This window comes from Oryzias latipes, chromosome 9, assembly GCF_053564925.1.
Source record: "Oryzias latipes strain Hd-rR chromosome 9, Olatipes_Hd-rR_3.1".
In the NCBI taxonomy this organism is placed as follows: domain Eukaryota; kingdom Metazoa; phylum Chordata; class Actinopteri; order Beloniformes; family Adrianichthyidae; genus Oryzias; species Oryzias latipes.
Window position 1 is genome coordinate 19,311,901 of NC_136245.1, and position 20,943 is coordinate 19,332,843.

The window sequence follows — 20,943 nt, forward strand, 5'->3', positions numbered from 1 at the left end:
ATCAATGCAATTATCTAATCATGGAATAAACTTCAATAAAACATGCTATAGTATTGTTAGGGGAGGAGCTAGAAGGCTGTACAATGATTCAAAAACTCAATTCTTGTCTCAATTTACAAAGCAGGAGAATTTTATAAAGTATGTGTGAGAGGTGGCGGGTATTAAAGCAGAGGAAGGCGTTAAGGTGATTTTTGGAAAATGGATTGATAAAATCCTAAAATCAAGAAGTGGTTTTGGGTGGGTGGGGGTTGGTTGGCTTATAACAAGATGAATGGCCTCCAAGACAAATGCATGTGGGCCACAGTGAACGACCCCCACGTTATACCGCCCCACTACCATGACATCAAAACAGAAGGGGAAAACATCCCCTCTTTGTGGAGAGCGTGATTTAATTTGTACCTTCCAATGAGGGGTAAATATGTTTGAACTATCTGGATGAGCCTGCGGTGGCTCGCTCAGGTTCTCACGGGAAACTGTTCTGAGAAGGATATCAAGTCTGCTGTGTTAAAACTTCACATTTTCAACTAATCTAATTTCTGGGCTCTTCTTTTCTTTCACTCCCCCCACCCTTTGCTCCATCTGTTCGTATGTTCTCCTCTCGCGAGGCTGTCGCTCCCTGCTGTCCGTGCTCCATGTCATTCTGGCTCCCGGCGTTCCCAAGGGACGATCCCTGCGACCTTCTCCCTGTCTTACTGGAATGTGACGTCAAAGGTCTTGTTGCTAAAAATGAAGTTTTGTATAGTAACAAATATGAACCTTCGACTTTACAAATCCTCCTACACTCTAACTATCAGCCCTCTTACCCTTGGTGTTAAAGTGAATGACTTGGTTTTTCACTCATTTTTTTACTCCTTTTGTTTTTTTCTCAAATCTTTCCTTTTTTAACCTTTGCTTACCTTGCTTCAATGGATCTCCTTTTTTTTGGCTTCTGCCCCCCTGGTCCTGCCTCTCGTTTCTCCCTGGCTCTCTCATGTATTATTTTAGTCTACAGGGGCTCAGGGTAGAAATGAAATATGGCGGCCAAGCCTCAACGGGCATGCTCATATTCTGTGTAATTACCTTTGGCTGAGGACTGGGGCAAGACTCAGTATCTATAAATCTGTGCTCCTCACTGGCCCAGCCTGGCTTTTGAAACCCTACCCGGCAGACGCATCGTGGTGAGACTCTGACCCATGACCTTTCACACCGCTAAGGCTGCTGGGAGTGACCTATGACCTTGCATTGGGCTCTCTCAGAGTCTGCTCAGTCTGACCCCTCTGAGCGTCATGACCTCCCAAGTCACAGCTGTGCCTGATCAGTCCTTAGGGGCCGCAAAAGAACATGTCAAGTAGAGATTTCTTTTTTCTTTTTTGGCACAAGTGTGTGCAGGCTTGCTAGTGTTTGCTGAACTACATGAATGGGAATGAGCAGAAAGATCTGTGTGAGGTTCCATTTCCCCTGCAGAGACCCTCACAGGAGAGTCTACACCTACAAAAAGGTGGGTTAAGAAAACAACTTGTATTTTATGGCCACGACTTGCTCACAGGGCGAGACAATCTGTCAATCAATCATAAAAAGGTCACAGATACTCAATGGTGGTGCGTCTATTTCTAATGCTAATATCATATTTTAAAAAAAAAAACATAGAAAATGACTGACTGCTATAAAATTTTTCATGTGATACATAAAACTGTAGGTCATATAAAAAAAATGATTTTCGTTGTAGTATATTTAACATTTTGTATTGGACTACATGTAATATTTGGTGTAGGACTTTGTATCTTTGTGTTTTTGGTTTCTATCTATAATTCTGCTTTGTTTCTAGCTTTTCCTAGAATCTAAGCCTCTACGTTTTTACTTCAATCACTTCCTGTCTGTTCAATCAATGTTAGAAATAAACATCTAAAATTAAAAAGTAACTAATCTGTCAATTCACTTTTTATTTTGACTTTTAGATATAATCATCTTTATATACATATTTGTCTTTAGAACCATCCTTCATATCATTGCTCTCTTTAGTCTAACTTTAAGTATATATTTGACCACAGATGTCTACTTGTCTCTTGTCATGCAGGTGGGCATTTTTGTTTTCCAATTTTTAATCAGAGGGGAGCTCTCTCTATGCTGTACTTTCATTTTTCCTCTTTGTATGCCCCCCCCCCCCCCCCCCACTGGCCCGCGGTACCCTTTTTCCGGCGAGAGCAAGGCCTCTGTGACCTGCAGCTGTGTTTATTGTCAACACAGGCCAGTGTTAGGACAGCTGGGAGAACAAGAAATAGCCAGACAAGACCATTTGAGCAGCACAAGCTGTCCAACAAAAATGTACATGCATTTAATCAAAAAAGAAAAAAGAATATTAACAGCACATTATGCGATGAGCACATTCAGATTTATTCAGAATCAGTTTACTGAAAAGTTTTGAACAACATTATTCAAAATGCTGATTTTTTTAGCATGCATTGTCCTTTTTCTTATTTTTTTCTGTACTGTTTTTGTTCTGTTCATAGTTGGAGTTTGACAGAATTATGCATGTAGAGACATATTTCAAAACCACATGCTCTAGTGAGATGTGGAACAGATAGTAAAATGAGTATAAAATAATACCTTACTTCATTAATGTGCTTTGTATGTGCTCACACAAACACTAATGACAAAGCACAATCAAAAATCCTCTCTACTCTTTTTTTTTCTATATACAGCCGGTTTAGCTCGTGCTGGTTTGCGGCGCCTTCCGTCCGTGAAACCCGGGTTCGACTCCAGGCTGTTCCCTGTTCCCTTCTCTACCTCTGTGCCGGTCCCAAGCCCGGTTTGAGAAGGTTGCGTCAGGAAGGGCATCCGGCGTAAAACATTGCCAAGTTTACCATGCGACTTGTTCACTGTGGCGACCCCTGATGGGAAAAGCCGAAAGAGAAACAACACTCTTTTTTTTTCTATAAGGAAGCTGATTCAGTGGGACCAATGTTGGTTCACACACCCTCCATCCTGTCTTCTACTGACACACTATAATAAATATGCACACACACACTTCATACCAGTGTTTTACATTTTTTTCTGTGGGATTCAAGCTTTCATGGGAGCCTGCAAACCAAAGCAAAGTTGTGGTAAAAGTCTCCCCACAGGAAGACCCATCATCAGGAAATCCCCCCCCCCCTTTCTACAACCACGATTGTCTCATCTTAAAAAAATTAAAACCAACAAAGGAAATAATTCACTGTCTAAATATTGGAAGCAAAGTACACTGGGAAATCTGCATCTTAAAATTTAAAGTTTATTGGATAATATCATGTTTCGGTTCACTGGGATTTTAGATTAATTTCACACACTTAAAAAAAAGATATACCTCCATGGCAGTGTTTTTAGGAAAGATCATTTAACATTTCAGTTAAGCTGAAACAACAGCTCTGCCGTCTATATTAGATCAAGATTTTTGAAGGAAGCATATAGATATAAGCACAGTTTTACAAATCAGACTAAGCTGTGATCTTTGTCTGGGCTTTCTATTGAAGGGAGTTTGACCTCCTTAAAAGGTATTGACACTTACTCACTTCCATTGACAAAACTTATTAGGTGTCAAGGACCATTCTGAAAGCGATATTGACATCCGTCTCTTAGTGTCATGAATGTGTTGCAGCCTGTGTTGATGGAACCACAACCCAATTCCTTCCTGCTCATCACAGCCCAACGTTAAACATGTGTCGCATTGGCATTTGTCAATATTAGGACATGGATTGAATGGACTTTCAGGCTCTTTCAGTAAGTTAAACATTTTTTAAACCTCCCCTTGCCTTTAATCTGTATTCCCTCCATCTTTTATCACTATGGTATGGTTTCCATAGAAACAGTGGTAGTGGTAAAAAAAATACTGTATCAAGATTGAGTGAGCAATTTTTTTCATCCAATTTTTCTCTCTCTTTTGGTTTCACTTTCTTTCTGTCACCCCCCGCCCTCTCCCATCCCCATCTATACACAGACACACACCTCTATTCACTGAAAGTCAAGCAGTGTGTTGAGCAATCAATATCATTAATCAACACAACTCAACAGCACTCAGCTCAGCGGGGAGAGATGAAGAGGCACGGGGGAATGTCAACATGCCGGCCTGGAGTAGTCTTAACCAATGATACATATCACACATCACATGGATGAGAGCCGGGGCAAGAAACGAGAGACAAACTGGGGAGAAAGAGGGAGGGAGAGAGATAACTCCAAAATAGAAGTATGCTTTCTAGGTAAAAGGCAAGTGAGCAAAGGAGATTGAGGTAGAGAGATAGAGGAGTTATTACTCGGTTGTCACCCAGAGTCTAAGATCCCATATGACATCAGCAGTGAAGTAGTGACGGAGGTGGAATGTTCATTTATCTGACTCTCTCTGAACCCTGAGTACAGTCAATAAGTATAGTCACTATCACACCATTTACTGAAACTGCTACTAGCAACAAATAGTTGTCTATCAAAGTCCAGCTTTGTTGTGAAAAACACAGAAATGTATGGGGTGTTCAGAGTTGCTATTAATTTCAGTCAAACCCTTTAGATAATAACTTGTTTGGAAAATTTCAATTTTACCTTAAAGTTGCCTAACTGGTCACAAGAGTAAAGTCTCATTCCAATCATTTTTTAATTTATTGTTAAAGTGTTCCCAGATTTTATTTTAATTATAATTATGTCGTTTTAGCCAGAATCCAAAAACCTGTGTTATTTTCTGGGACATATTTTATGCAGAACGGCTACAGTTAATTAGAAAGAAATACTAAGAAATGCAATAATATGTTATGCTTTCTGTGTCTTCCATCATGAGGAAAAAGGCCACAAAAACATGTCAAAAACATGCACCAAAAACATAATTTTATCAGAGTGGGTCCTTAAAAGTCTTTTTTAAGTGACAACATTTTTTGTTTTATCTGATACCTCTAGTGTCCCCACTGGCTTAGTAATGTTTGAGACACAAACTTTATTTTGAAATAACATTTAGACAAGGAACACATTTCACTGTTTCTTCTTTAAGAAAGGAAAATAAAAAAGACATGCTGGACTGTCATTTGTAGCTTAGTTCTTTTTTCTTTTTTGCCCAGGTAAGATGTTTCTGATGTTTTTTCTGGTTCACAAGTGTCTCCGCATGAGCTCTTGATCTACTGACTCCAGCCTCAGTCGACTGTGTGATCCTCCTCCAAATTCTTGAATGGATTTCTCTTGACAGACCTCTCAAGTGCTGAAGTTAACTCTGTTACTGTGGAACGTTGTCCTATGGCAATTTCTCCTTTTACTCAATTGTCTGTTGATTGTGTACAGTATTCTGTAAACAACTAGCTTGTTCAGCCGTGGCCTTTTGTGGCCTGCTCTCATTGTGAAGGGTGTTAATGACCGCCTTCTGGACAACTAGTCAACAGTCATCTATGTTGATTGCATATCCCAGACAGGGAGACCAGTTAAAGGCTCACAAAACGTTAGCAGTTGTATTGAGTTAGTTATCTGATTATAGTGTGATACCACCATTTTCCAAAATTTCATTTTTCCATAACTTTTTTATTTTGTGAGAAATTATCGAAGTAACATAAAATAAAGGCTTTAAAAAATCTTCCACGTTTTCAGAATATTCTGACTTTTTTTAGATGTGCCTACAAACCTATAAAATAATTTTTACAGAAGTACTTCCCTTTTCCTTTTAAGGCATTTCACAGTTGGTTTTGAGCTATGTTCAATAAGAGGAGATAAGCTAATGAACTCCAATTATTTTAAACGGTAATAGAATTCACCATGATTTCTAACCTTAAATCTTTCAATTTATTAATATTTGGAAGTGGGGGACTGGAGTTTCTTGTTGACATCTTTAAGCTGGCCTCACTGTAAAATCTATTGGTTATTGTGTAGCAGGCTGATGACTTTGCATAATAGCACCTATCATAAGTAGACATTATGGACAACATGTAGGCACATCAACATTTCAGTGCAAACCTACTGAATTTAAGCTCCAATCAGACATCAGTGCTCTTGTTTTTTAGTAACTTGGCTTGAGTCACACCATCTCCTGTTGACGAGCACTGAAATCTCTCTTCCTTCAATCGGAATGTACAGAGACTAGAATAATATCCTGCAGTCACATAAAGACACATGTGTGGCACTCATAATTTTGTCAGCAATAAAGCCCATCCTTTTTTATCTACTAGTGTGTCACAACTCTGACAAATTGAATGGGGGGGGAAAGATGCTTCAAAATCATTCCGCTTGTTCTCCAATTAGCTCCCAACCTACATCCTTAATTTCACATCAGCACATCTGGATTGCTGTCTGTATTTTGGCACCTAATGAGTTTTAAAGCTGCTAGTTTCTCCTACATGTAAAAAAAGCTTTTCCTATCACCATAGTTACTTTTCAAACAGCTGTTTGCAATTGTTGAAATAAGGAGAAAAAGTCTTGAAGTAGAAGGTAAAAATAGATAAATTCTCAAATATGATGCATTTTCTTTCATAATAAATATCCTTTAAATAGGTGTGAAAGTAAGACTGCTACACTTGCATTAGGTGGTGGGTGTCACCCAGCTTTCTATTGAGAACCAAAAATATAAACGCAACACTTTTGTTATTGCTCCCATTTTTTATGGTATGAACTTAAAGATGTGAAACATTTTCCACATACACAAAATAACCAGTTCTCTGAAATATTGTTCATAAATCTGTCTAAATCTGTGATAGTGAGCACTTCTCCTTTGCCAAGACAATCCATTCCACCTCACAGCTGTGCCATATCAAGATGCTGATTAGACAGCATGATTATTGCACAGGTGTGCCTTAGACTGGCCACAAGAAAGGCCACTCTGAAATCTTCAGTTTTGTTTTATTGAGGGGGTCTGGGGACTCAGACAACCAGTCAGTATCTGGAGTGACCACCATTTGCCTCATAAAGTGCGACACATTTCCTTCGCATTGAGTTGATCAGGTTGTCTATTGTGGCTTGTGGAATCTTGGTCCACTCTTCTTCAATGGCTGTGGGAAGTTGCTGGATATTGGCAGGAACTGGAACACGCTGTCGTATACGCCGATCCAGAGCATCCCAAACATGCTCAATGGGTGACATGTCCGGTGAGAATGCTGGCCATGCAAGAACTGGGATGTTTTCAGCTTCCAAGAATTGTGTACAGATCCTTACAACATGGGGCCCTGCATTATCATGCTGCAACATGAGGTGATGTTGTTGGATGTACGGCACAACAATGGGCCCCAGGATCTCGTCACGGTATCTCTGTGCATTCTAAATGCCATCAATGAAATGCACCTGTGTTCGTCGCCCATAACATGTGCCTGCCCATACCATAACCCCACCACCACCACGAGCTACTCGATCCACAACATTGACATCAGAAAACCGCTCACCCACACAACGCCACACACGCTGTCTGCCATCTGCCCTGAACAATGTAAACCGGGTTTCCTCCGTGAAAAGAACACCTCTCCAACGTGCCAGACGCCATCGCATGTGAGCATTTGTCCACTCAAGTCGGTTAAGGAGTGAGGTTGAGACCTCGATGAGGACGACGAGCATGCAGATGAGCTTCCCTGAGATGGTTTCTGACAGTTTGTGCAAAAATTCTGTGGTTATGCAAACCGATTGTTTCAGAAGCTGTCCGAGTGGCTGGTCTCAGACGATCTTGGAGATGGACATGCTGGATGTGGAGGTCTTGGGCTGGTGTGGTTACACGTGGTCTGCGGTTGTGAGGCCGGTTGGATGTGCTGCCAAATTCTCGGAAACGCCTTTGGAGACGGCTTATGGTGGAGAAATGGACATTCAATTCCCTAGCAACAGCTCTGGTGGACATTCCTGCTATCAGCATGCCAATTGCACGCTCCCTCAAAACTTGCGACATCTGTGGCATTGTGCTGTGTGATACAACTGAAGATTTCAGAGTGGCCTTTTCTTGTGGCCAGTCTAAGGCACACCTGTGCAATAATCATGCTGTCTAATCAGCATCTTGATATGGCACACCTGCAAGGTGGGATGGATTGTCTTGGCAAAGGAGAAGTGCTCACTATCACAGATTTAGACAGATTTGTGAACAATATTTCAGAGATCTGGTTATTTTGTGTATGTGGAAAATGTTTCACATCTTTGAGTTCATACCATAAAAAATGGTATGAACTCAAAAGTGTTGAGTTTATATTTTTGGTCAGTGTATTTAAGAGATTTTTCTTGTACCCTTTCCTTTGAAGTCTCCAGTGTTTCTGAAAAGTCTGTAAAAATATCTTACAGAAAGCATAACACCTGCATACTGACACACCCCGGTGTAGGTTTTGTGTCATAGAGTTAAAACACAGACAAATATGAGGTATTTGGTCAAGCATAAAGCAGTATTTGCATAGTGGCAAGTTTTGTGACATTTTTTTATTTAACAAATATGAAAATGTAGACATCCGATTGAAGCCTCAAAGTCAACTCAGAATTAAGTTCTGTTGGGATACAAAGGGCCATTTCAAATATGTTTCATTCTTGCATCTCTTTCAAATCACTTTCTTCCACAGGTTTTAATTGACAAATTAAAACAACACGTGCAAACTTAATATATGTACAAACAAACAAAATAAAAAGAATTAATGAAAAATCCAATCACATTTTAGTTTCATACAGTTTAGTCCATTGTTGTTTTTCCACATCAAAATAATCTAAACAGAACATTACTAGAACATTCTAGCACATTGTATGCTAAATTTTCTTTGATAAATTCAAAGTGTTTCCACACATTGGACTGTAATGATGGATTGATCATTTTTTGCTGTTCTCACATGTGTGTTGTCCGGTGTGATGGTACTGCTTCTTTTCACGTTATAGTAAAATAAACCGGCAACGCGTCAATCAGTAGTCTTTTCCAAGATTGATATAAATAATTTATCTCATTTAGAAACAATTTTATATGGGTATAGGCCGGTTGGATTTGGGGGAGCCGGTTTAGCTCGTGCTGGTTTGCGGCGCCTTCCGTCCGTGAAACCGGGGTTCGACTCCGTGCTGCTCCCTGTTCCCTTCTCTAATTCTGTGCCGGTCCAAAGTCCAGTTGCTTTGAGAGGGTTGCGTCAGGAAGGGCATCCGGCGTAAAACATTGCCAAGTTTACCATGCGACTCATTCGCTGTGGCGACCCCTGATGGGAAAAGCCAAAAGAAAAACAACAACATAGGCCAGTTGGATTTGAAGAACAACTTCCCTTAGACAGATCAATCTGGTTGAATCGTAGCTATATATTCAATACGCTGATTAATAGATTAAGTCACTTAATTGTTACACCCCTATGAATTAACCATTACTTTTTTCTGCCCCTAAAATTACTCTTTTGCTTATTTCATTAGTATAAGTGTAGGAAAGGCTCCAAATCTGACAGTGGTGGTCCTGGGAATGGGTGGAAGGTGAGTGGCCAGCCAGTTCTATCATGTCATTCACGCTATAGGCAGCAAGACTTAGAAACTCTTTTAAAAGTTGATTTTGAGTTGGGGAAGCCAATTTGATTTTTCTCTTTACTGTAAGAACAATCATGATGCACTTGTTCACTTGTCACTGTTATTGGAACATGACTTCATGACTTCAGCGTAAGTAGCAGCCTAAATAATCCAGGATTTGAAGGAACACTTGACGGGCTTTATGTGAGATGCACAACCTTTCAAAACATTACTTGTCAGCTGTGAATCATAGGAAATATAGCCAAAAGCTCTTTACCAAGATCTTCCTGAGGTGCATTTGCTCACAGCAAAATACTATTTTTTTGGTAAGTGCTTACTTGCATTAATATTCAAAATCACCCTGTACACAACAAGTGTGGCGTGAGGGCTGGAATGGAAGAGGGAGAGACGTAAGCATGGAGGCGGATCTGGTGCTGGAAGGAGGCAGATTATTTAAAGACTGATTGAGATGCCAACGTCAGACGGATTGGGAGCGTGAAGGCAATCAGTGAACAGATAAGGAGCTGTTACCTGAAGATGCAGCTCTGTGCTTGCTGGTTGGTTAGTCCTCCCTGTGCTGTCTGATAACAGCCTACTTTTAATGACCAGTGAAAGCGGGAGACGGACACTAAACAGATCAACCTCTCCTCCCCTCCGGCTGCGCCTGGCTCAACTCGCTAGATATGTTTGCCACCCCCCTCTCTCACTCCATCCAATCATTTTCCATGTAGTCTATCTCTCCATCCTGTCATTCCACCGTCCACCTATCCCTCAAGCAATGCTCCAAGCAACGCTGCCAACATGCACCACAGCCAAGGGCCATAATGTATGTAAGCACAAGTGCATATTGATGTGCAGATATCCCAAAAAGAGGATGAATCAATTCTTCTCTGTTTGTCAAATGTGGGAGTTTTTGAGCTGATTCTTTTCATTTGTGTCAGGATTTTTCTGAACAAGGAGCTCATGCTTGCACTCAATACATTTAGTAAATGACACAAAAGCATTCTCCTAAACCTCTTCACTTGAAAAGTAGGCACGTCTTGCGCCCGCTCTGTCCTGGTGGATTACAATTAGCTGGGGATTCTCCTGCAGGGCATAAATGTGTTGCTTTCAGATACAGGGATCTATTTAACTCTAATGTAATTATTGTATGGAGGCTCCTGGTGCCCGCCTCATCCACAGATTAAGGGTTCTCTCGCCCACGACTTGCTCTCACCTTTGGCTCCTCAGCTGAAAGAGTGCTGAGCACTCATAGTCACTCTTGCTCTGTCTCCAGCCTCTCTTCCAATAGCATAACCCTCAACGGCACCTCTGCCTTTGTCTATTTGCTCTCAGCCTCCAGGCCAAGTAAACTGATAGGCTGTCAGGGGTCAGCTGGCTGTGAGTGATTGGCTTAATGGACAAGGCCGGAGCCTCTGCCTGGCAGCCAGTGAGGAGCAGCAGCGTGGCCCATGCACCCCTCTTCCCGTTGACCTTTGCTAGCCCACAGCAACAATGACACGCCTCTCCAAACACAGCCTGAGGAGGAAGCATGAGAAGCTGCCAGGAGGGACACCACCCCACACACACATACACTCACATACAGTTGCATTCAAAATCATACACACAACAGCTCAAGACCATGCACACACTATGAGATTATACATTAAGCTGCCAACAGAAGATCCCTCACACCTTTCCTGTTTTTTTTCTCTCTGTGTCCTTATCCCACTCTCTCTTTCACTTCCTGCTTCTTATTCTTTATATCCCCATCACCCCCCCACCCCCCCATTGTATCTCCATCTTTGTGAAATACAGTTCTGACATCAAAGGGCCAGAAAATATTAATCCTAACAGAACTATCCGCTACCAGTGTAAGGATCAAGAACCAGGTTGAGGATAGGTGGAGGAGAGAGGCAGAAGTGTGGAGCTTTAACAGGCGGAAAGACAGGGAGATGAAAATGGATGGGAGCTGTAAAGAAGCACAATTTAAAGCTTGAGTAGGAAGCCCCAACACTACAATTATGGCTCACTAATCTTTAAGTATAATACAGGTCTCACACACTGTGGCTTCCTGCCTTTTAATTAGCATAATCCCATAACATAATACCATACAAATGTGATGATCATACGAATTCTGGAACAATGGATTGATCCACACTGACATGCAGACATTAAAAGAAACAAAAAATGAACAATCACCAATTCATTTTTTTTTTTTTTTTTTACATATTTAAGTGTAAAAAATATAACTTAACATGCATATGCAAAGAAAACCCACAGAAGATTTATAACAAAGAATCGTAAATAAGAAACATGGACAACTATGAAGGCCACACAATTATCTTTCTGCTTGATTTTGAGACAAACTATGAGAAAAACCGGCACAAAAAGTGATGAAGGCGACACGTAATGTGTGCAGCTAAGATGCACATTACTGCGTTTTTCTGCTTGTATTTTAACTGCGTCCAAGGCTGAATTTTGTTGCACATTTTTAAAATTAAACTTAAAGTTAAAGTGCCATTATCTGTCACACACTTAGGTGTGGGAAGTGTGTTCTCCGCATTTGATCCCCTGGAGGAGCTGTGTGCCGAAGAAACAGTCACGCTCATGAACTATTTAATGGTTTAACCTTAACCCCAACCAAAATCCTAACCTTAACCCTTCCTCTGGATCTGTGCGGCCAAGAAAAAAGTTCAGGGCTGGCCGCACGTATTTTGAAAATTACATGCAATTAGATGCTTTCTATTTAAAAAGTAAGCGTAATGATCCCCCCCATGTCAGATACAAAAAAGAAAAATATATACAGTATATTTTACAAGCAGCAAAAAAGAAAGATCTGACTCCAACCTGACTTCCCATCCATCTGTAATTTGAATGAACTGTCAGCTTGCACTGACGTTCATTACACCAAACGTCAAGTATAACCACACTGCACCCCAGGGGAAACACATGTCTGGCCAGTGTGTACAGAAAGGCATTACAAAGAGTGTCACAACAATATCTGTGCCTCCCACTTTCTCCCATCAAGACTGACCTTGTGTAAACACTGGAGGAATGGGTAATGCTCTTCAGATGTGGTCTAATTGCTGCGCATGTGGTCCAATGTGTGTGTGTTCACTGTAAAAAACAAAACAAAAAAAAAAATACAACAAGAAAGTGTTTTGTTCACTAAAATTACCTAAATGTGTGCAAACAGACCTGATAAGGGTGCAGAAGTGCAGAAATACAGTTGTTAGACATGTGGACTTAGAAAAGAGGCCAAAAATGAACGCTGTTTAAGTCCAAGTCAGCATACGTATAAAACATGTGTTTATCATTTGATTGATGATGTGCAATATGAATTAATATCCATATACATGCTTTAACATTTAAATACAAATAAAAAAGAATGGAAATTGTAAGCCAACCAGTTGAAAACTAAAAGGACAAATCAGCAAACTCATTAATTCTATGTTAGACATGATACATCACATGATCCAAAAAAACAAAAATTTGGAAATTTGAATGGAATTTATATTTGGCACAGATTGACCCGTTATGTCTAAATGATTTTACCCGATTGCAGATTAGGTAACAACCATAGACCCAGCATTTTCTACACTGAGACACTGCTGCTTCAGGGCCAAAAAATATTCCTGCTGAGTTTTTTTTTTCTTTTTTATAATTTTGAAGACTGCCAGTCCCCTTTCTAATAGTTATTGCATTTATCAATAAAACCAGTCACTGCGTACTAACATGAACTTAGCCATTACTATTCTGATTTAGTTGTTAATTATTTAGTACTTTGGTTGGTATTAACTTTTCCCCAGGTTGTTGAATCTGGTGAACCGATCTAACCATTCCATTTACAGGCAAAATCAGTCAAAGTTGTAACTCAGGTATTTCTAATTTCTAATTTGCTTCTATCAATACTTTTGGACAAACTTGTAAAAATGACAGTAACTTTCAGCTTAACAGATATGCGACAGGCTAGTGCATCTTTGTGTCTAAACTCAGATGTTCTTGGTCTCATAGATGAGTGTTGTAGATTGACAGTTAACTATTAGAAAATTACATATTAGACTTTTAAAATAGAAAGCTTACCTGATGAATAAATATGCCTTATTTTCCGAAAGATTGCATTATTTTCCTTCCTGCATTATCCAAAAAAGGAGGGTGTTAAGTCCATATAAGTCTAATAATCAGAAGAAATTACATTAAATAAAATTACTAATAGCCTAGAAACAGCTGTTGACTGGAATTGCTGCATCAGATTAGCGTGTGATGCATTATCAATGTCAGTATCAGTGGCAACACTATTAACTGTGTTGCCACTGACACTGCAATACGTTTAAAACCTAAACACAAAACCAAAAGAGCAAAAAAAAATTTGTTATAAAGAAACAATAGCATTTAATAGAATGAACAAACAAGATAAACAACAAAAATATTTCAATAATAAACTTTTTCCTAGTACAGATCTAAAATGCTACTATTTACCTAAGTATTTCGTTTGTTTGCTCTTTCGGTTAAAAAGACTTTTACATTAATTATTAGCAAGTGTGAATCATGCTGTGTGTGACAAAAATATGAGTAACACAAAATGAATGATGGAAAATCAATAAGTTGCAGATTGGTAATTTAACAAACAGGTGTGAAATTTAAATGGTCCAAAGGTACCGGTATTTGGGCTAAGAGAACCATCAAAGATCGCTGGATCAATAGAAAAAGAATTTTACTGTAAAATTCATAAACATCTTTACTCTGTCTGGCTGTTTTTATTGTCAAACTGAATAATGATTGCTGGATGTGGTGGGAGTGTGGCCAAGGCCAAGATGTGGGATGCTCCTTATGAGGCTCAGCAGGAACTCCAACAAAAGACTGTAAACACAATACACTGTGCACACTTTTTTATTCACAGTTTATTTAGACTTTAATCTTTCATTCATCCATCATTCATTCATTCATTCATTCATTCATTCATTCATTCATTCATTCATTCATTCATTCATTCATTCATTCATTCATTCATTCATTCATTCATTCATCTTCTATTCCGTTTTATCCCTTTCAGGGTGACGGGGCTGCCGGAGCCTATCCCGGCCACTCTACCAAAATAAACACAAACACTAAAACACTTTTACCCATTTCGGGTGCTAAGTTAGAAACGGCAAAAACAGTGGAAGCATGACTATTACAGATTTGTGTTCAAGTTTACTGGATCAACAACGGGGAATACTTTGTAATTCCTGAGTATCTAATAATGTAGCTCTGAGTTATAAATTTCAGCCAAAGGAAAGTATTGCACTGGGAAAATTTAAAAGGTTAAATGAGGCCATATCAAATACATAAAAATACGGTTTCTACCGAGATATCAAACACAACAGCAAATGACTTAACAGATTTTTCCTTTGGGCCAAAGGGGCCAATAACTGTCACTTTGGTTTAGGCCCACAGATTCTAAACTTCTTGTGTCTGATCAGTAATTTGCAGAGGGAGGGCTCTGTATTAACATACTACTCTGTAATATGGACATAAATCTTCCAGACCTGGCTTTGTGCTCTGACTGTGAACAGCTCCCCTTTCAGTCCTTTCTTCTCTGACAGGCACCTGTGTGAATGTTAGGAGGTAGGAGGCATGTGTCTCCAGGTTCAGAGTTATAACTGCTGCTCTGAGGTTGTTGTGTATTCAAAAAAGTTTAAAACCTCTTTAATGGTTTTGGCATTTATATGCTGTTATGCTGGACACTTTATATTTATTGAAATTTGTGCTTTAAAAAGTAGTTGCTTTGAAAAATGAAATTTTCTAATAATGTACTTAACTGTCATTTAGTAACGTAAAGTCATTTTTGAAAACAAGTACAGGAAAAAAAACATTTAAAAAGTTTTGTGGGGGGGAAAAAAAGAAATAACAAAACAGTAAATCACATATTATGCAGAAGCCATCTTGTGTGTTTCATTTTTATCGTTTGCTTGGTATTTTTTTATTTCTCACTTCTGGTAAATTTAAACATCTTAAAGTCGCTTTCATTTTTGTTTTGTCATTTTCATTCAAGTCACGTGTAAACGTGTGAAAAGAAATGATATGGAAAAGCAAAGCGGAAGAAAAACAAACAGCATGGACGAGAAGCAGACGGAAGCCTGTAAAGCCTGGTGACCCAGGTCATCTCTCTCAGATACACATCACTAAGAGGGGCTATAAAAGTTCAAGAGGAGGTGTCTCTGTCGATCCAAAGAAAATAAACCTAAGCCTGACTATACAAGGACATCAGGATGGAACACATGGAGGCCCAGGCTGAATAACAACAACAAGCAAGAGGGACAAAATCTACATCCATCATTCAGGGGTAGATACAGTGCATCGTACATGGTGAAACATAATTTGTCTATAAAAGTTTATTTTTATTTTTCAACTCATTTTAAAACAAACACACTCTCACACCTTTGGAAAAGGACCATTATTTCAGGGCATGAGGTCTTTCAACCCTACTGCACGTTCTGGAGAAGCTACACACTACACAGTTATGGGAGAAGCTTAAAATATATTTAAATTAGCCTGCAGAGGACACTTCAGTTTATTTCATGCCATTTCTACCAATGCCAAATACCATGACCACAACCAGAATGTATGTTTGAAAATCCCACTTGACCACGAATAAATGAATAAAAACATACAGCATCTCCTCTGGGCAGCCGGCATAAATAACCAACAACTGAGGCTGTTCATCATCACTTATTATTGTATGTACATTCTGTGGGTTTCCCGGAACATGATTGGTCGGTGCATTCATCAATCTGATAGTGATCAGTCCCATATAGGGGAGATTAATCATTAGCTCTGCAGGGGCAAATGCATGGCACAGCAGATAGTGATTATTGATGGGTTAATCCTAGGTCCATGTCTTTGCATTCAGGCAACAGCCTTGGGGTCTATCATGCAAAATGTTTTTATCGCTTCCCTTATTAATGCATTATAATTTGGTGTTTATGTGCAGAGTAGTAACACTGCAGAGTAAAATTATGGTCTGTTACAGCTAATACACCAAATTTATATCAATGTACTTGCATGGAGAATATGCCTGCAATTTTTACCAAACCATGAGAACACGTAAAACAAATTTCAAAGAACTAAACTAGTGTAACCAATAGAAAAATAGGATCCAATCACAAAACTCTTTTATTAGATCCTTTCACTCTCCGCCTTCCTTTCCCTTCTCTCTCCTTTCTATAAGTGATGTCTTGCAGAAGTGCTTTTAAAGGCCCCAGAGGGTAAATAATGTTCAAAAAGTAAACAGAAATGAGCCGACCTTGCAAGAGTTTTTGCTCTTGACAGCTGCGCCGCTTTAAGACTTGAAGCAGCAAGGGGCACAACTATAAACAAATCCGTTTCAATGACAGCAACACATACATATACACAGAGAGAAAGCAAACATCTTTCTGGTAAAGAGGGCAATTAATAAAAAAAAAGTCCAGATAGAAGACGTGGAGTCAAAGAAAAAAGTCAGAAAAAGAGGGGGAAGAACATGCAAGAGGGGATGGTCTTGCCATTGGAAAGGAATATTATTAACTGAGAAATGTTGTAGAAGGATATGAAGCAATGGCACAGAAGACAGGGTGAAAAATTCCTCATCAATGTATTTAAAGCTGATGTGAGTTATCTCACCTGGCATCTGTTTTGTTTTGACCCCAATGTCAAAGGTCATGGCTCTTTGGTCTTTTGCTACATCCAGTATAACCTTTAGCATCAGCCTATGAATAAACTTCTACTCTGTCCTACTCTGATCATCTTTTGACCTATTGTAAACACATTTCAAGTTGTCTTTTAATGATAATTATACCTTTTTAGCCACAATCCAAAAACTTGTGTTGTTTTCTAGGACATAGTTTCTGTGGAGCAGCAGTAGTAACTCAAAAAGAGTTGTGGGCGGGACTGTTGGCACAGAGTGAGCCTCCCTGACTTCCCATCATCCCTTTGTTTACACACTCTCCTGCTAGTTTACTGCCCCTCACAACACCAAGCTAACATTAGTGGTGCAACAAAAATGTCAAGCAATATTGAAGCTGTCCAGCTCCAATATATTGGAGCCAGATGTCAGCTCGGATGAGGAAAATGGAGACAAGCATGGATCTATTTGTTTTGCAAGTAGATACATCAGAATGGAGGAGACCAGGGAGCTTGTGGCCTGTCAAATGTAGTTTCTATGTAACAACTACAAGCTTTTTCAAACTGAATTTTTTTGTCTGCTTCTGATTCACCATAATTTGAAAAAAAGAAATACTCATAAACGCAGTGTATATGTCCTCCATCATGAGAAAAAGCTGCTACAAGAACTTGTAAAAAAACACCTAAACACCCCAATTTTTATTGGAGTGAGTTTTTAGCAACAGTTTAAAACAATGGGATTTAATACAACAATAAGCTGAATTTCTTTTATGAATACAGAGAGAAAGTGGTGCCATGCAGTCCTCCAGCAGTGACACATAAAATCAGACATGACAATGCTGAAATAAATTGCAATGATACCGCAAATGTAAAAGATTAGTCCTTTTCCCATGTAAAATGCCAGTTCCTATCTGTGACCAATTGACAAGGTGTTTGAGTTTTACTGAAGTAGAGCACCTAGCAAAGCAACTACCTAACTACCTTAGACTTGACAGTGACAACTGATCTGATGAAAACTTTGAGGTTACATTAAACTACAACCCATTCTGTTGAACCCTAAAATGTCATGCCCTCAAAACATTTATGAGTCTATGCAAGAATCACCACACCAGAATACAGAAAACATGGGGGGTCCTACTTTGTTGTCGGACACTTTGGAGCTGCTCTGCAATCCGTGGAGTACTCTCCACTCCCAGAGCCTGGTGCCCTGGATTTGGGCAAACTGCAGTGTGGTGTGCATCTCCTCAGGGCAGTGTTTGTCATGTTGGAGAATCTTGTTATATACTCCACGTTCCTCAGTCCTGTGATAAGTCATCGTTAAAGCTAGCCAACCTGGCAACCCGGTGATAAGGGAGCCATGTTCAATCATTACACCAGCCAATATTTCAAGTTCTAAATTGTTTGCTTGTGATAGAAGCGGGCTCCCTCCAGTCTACATCCACACACCACATCCACAAAGGGCCACTTTTTCTGTGTCTGTCTCCTTCTGTCTATGCTGCTCTTTCCATTCCAACAGGGAGTGTGAGGATGAGTGTTGTCTGTAACTCTGTTTGAAAGTTAGAGGCAGCGATAACACAGAGCAGTACCAGTCGTGCCAGCAAGGCATAAAATCCTTTTTCTAAGAAGGAGGACACCAGATTGTTTACAAGAAAGAGAAACATGACTCAAGCTGGACTTCACCAACTCGGAAGAAAACAATTTTTATTTTTAAATGCATTTAGCCCATAAACTGCTACAAAAAACAGATTCTAATCAGTGCAGTTATTTACAAAAAAGTTGTAAAAGGTTGTAGCCTTGTTTTAGAAGTATAACCCATTTACATGTGCTAAAATTCAGATAGTAAACTTCTCATAAAAGTAATCTTGCACTAAAAAAATCTACACACAGTTTCTCATCTTACCCAAGAACCACAAACATCAGGTGGGTTCCAACCACATATGACATGCAAGAAAGAAGGTCCCACTGTGCTGCCATAAGCATCATCCCATCAACAGGATGTCCTCTAAACTTCTTGTGTGCTCTCTCCTCCTGCCTTAACTCTTGTGTGAAAAAGAAAAATAAGCTCATGTGTTCAGCTTAGGAAGGCAATGCTCCTGCGGCTGTGTTTATACAGCTTTAAGAGAAGGCAGTTTAGCAGGTGCATAGCGCTGTAAGTACAACCGCAATCCACCACTAAGAGGATTAAAAGCTGGGATGATATCTTTCTAGTAAATAACATTTCTCTGTAAAGAAAATACAGCAATAATGGAGCTCTGCTCATTCTGCTGGCTTCATCCTCTTTGCATTGGAAGACAAAAGTAAGAGAGAGGGAGAGAGAATTAGTTTATTTGGGTTAAAAAAAAAAAAATCAGGTGTTAAGCCTCTCCAAACTGGCCTGTGTAAAATGGTTCTCTTTGGAGGGTGTGGAACCAGCGGATAAACAGCATGCTTGTTGATATATTTGCCTTCCTTTACTTTATAATCCCAAAAGCGATCCCCAACAAGTATGTATTATAAGCATCACACGCATTTCAAACATATACCAACTTCTCTCAGAGAACCCTATTTATGGCCGAGCTAAGCTGTAGTGCTATATCCCTTTCCAAACTGGCAGGCATAGGATGCTCATGGTTAAGTAAATGGAGATGAATCATTGAGAATGAATTTCCATCATCAGAATGGGCAGTGAAGGGCTTACTGAGCTTTCCCATAGGCAGAGAATCAGACAATGCCATGATTTATCCCCATTTAAGCTGTTGCTGCAACCTTCGGTTGTGTTGCAGCCACCCAGCCATTGCAGAGTGATATCACACCCAGTGGTCAAGAGAAAGGTTATCTTCCACTCACAGCAGGGTTGAGGCAGGCCAAATCATAACAGCAGAACACCTGGTCGGCCTAACATGTGAGCAGTTTGGACCTTGATTCTTCTAAAACCTCTTTTTCTATTTTCCTGAGGAGTTGCATTTTTTAACAGTCTGAAGGTGCTTTTGCATGCTCATAAAGCAAACATTATTGAATGTTTACACTTGCCATCCTTTCCTCAAAGCTCAGGGGTGGAGAACATGAACTGCCCACTCTCTCCTCCCAGGTCCACCCTCTCCCATAGAAAACAACCAGCCTGTTACGATGGCGTGAATGGCTACCCCAGCAGGAGTTTCCTTTGGTTATTGAATGTAAATGCGACGCAACTGCAGACTTGCAAGTGTGTGCATGTGCATGGCCAGTGTTGTGATGAGCACCGTTCAAAACACACTACAAGACCAAAGTGGATGGGTGGAGCAGTGAACTCTTTTCCACCTCCTGTGACACAATGCAGCCAATTCTGTTGCCCTCTGGAGTGGAGAGAGAAGGAGGGTAAAGTTTAGTGTTGAGTGGATATGAAGCCCTAGATCAGTGACCTAAGAGGACAAAGGGGCCTCTTGTGAACAAACCCTCCACTTACCCTCCAACATGACCAAGTTAATCCCTTTAGCCAGCTATTTAGCAGTACTAGTGAAGCACAGCTGAAGTATAACTGCCTGAATTAAACAAAAAAGTAAATAGAAGTCGACTGAAAAGTAGAAAAACGTTTGTGGGATTGTTGTGATAAAAAACCATAACGAAATTAATTACAGATATTTCTTCTGCAGTTACACAATGTCACAGTCGTTTTGAAAGCTACACTGTGATACATGTGGTGTGCATAAAACCAAGCACAAATGTGATTTTATAGCTGTAACCAAACATAAACCATAAAAGTGTTCAAAAGCCTTTTTTTTACATTTGTACTTTTTGTAAAAAGTGTAGTATTGACAAAAAAATATGTTTAAAGTAGACTCACACTAGATACACCTGAAAATGGTTATATGTTTCTTTCAAATGCAGCCTTGCAGTACTTTATCATGAATAAAGACATGGAATCTGAAAAAAAAATAAGTAGGAGGAAAAGAATAGCACTTAGAAAAGCAATAA

At 39.7% G+C, this 20,943-nt stretch overlaps 1 protein-coding gene across 11 annotated transcripts in view; it reads right to left on the reverse strand.

Annotated features, from left to right (window-relative positions):
- Positions 1-8,334: 8,334 nt before the first annotated feature.
- LOC110015624 (uncharacterized) overlaps positions 8,335-20,943 on the reverse strand; it is a 143,684-nt gene continuing 131,075 nt past the window's right edge. For all 11 annotated transcript variants that reach the window (XR_013657965.1, XR_013657964.1, XR_013657963.1 and 8 more), the window contains one exon: positions 8,335-9,098. The gene's annotated coding sequence lies outside the window, so the exon portion shown is untranslated. The remainder of the gene's footprint in view (positions 9,099-20,943) is intronic.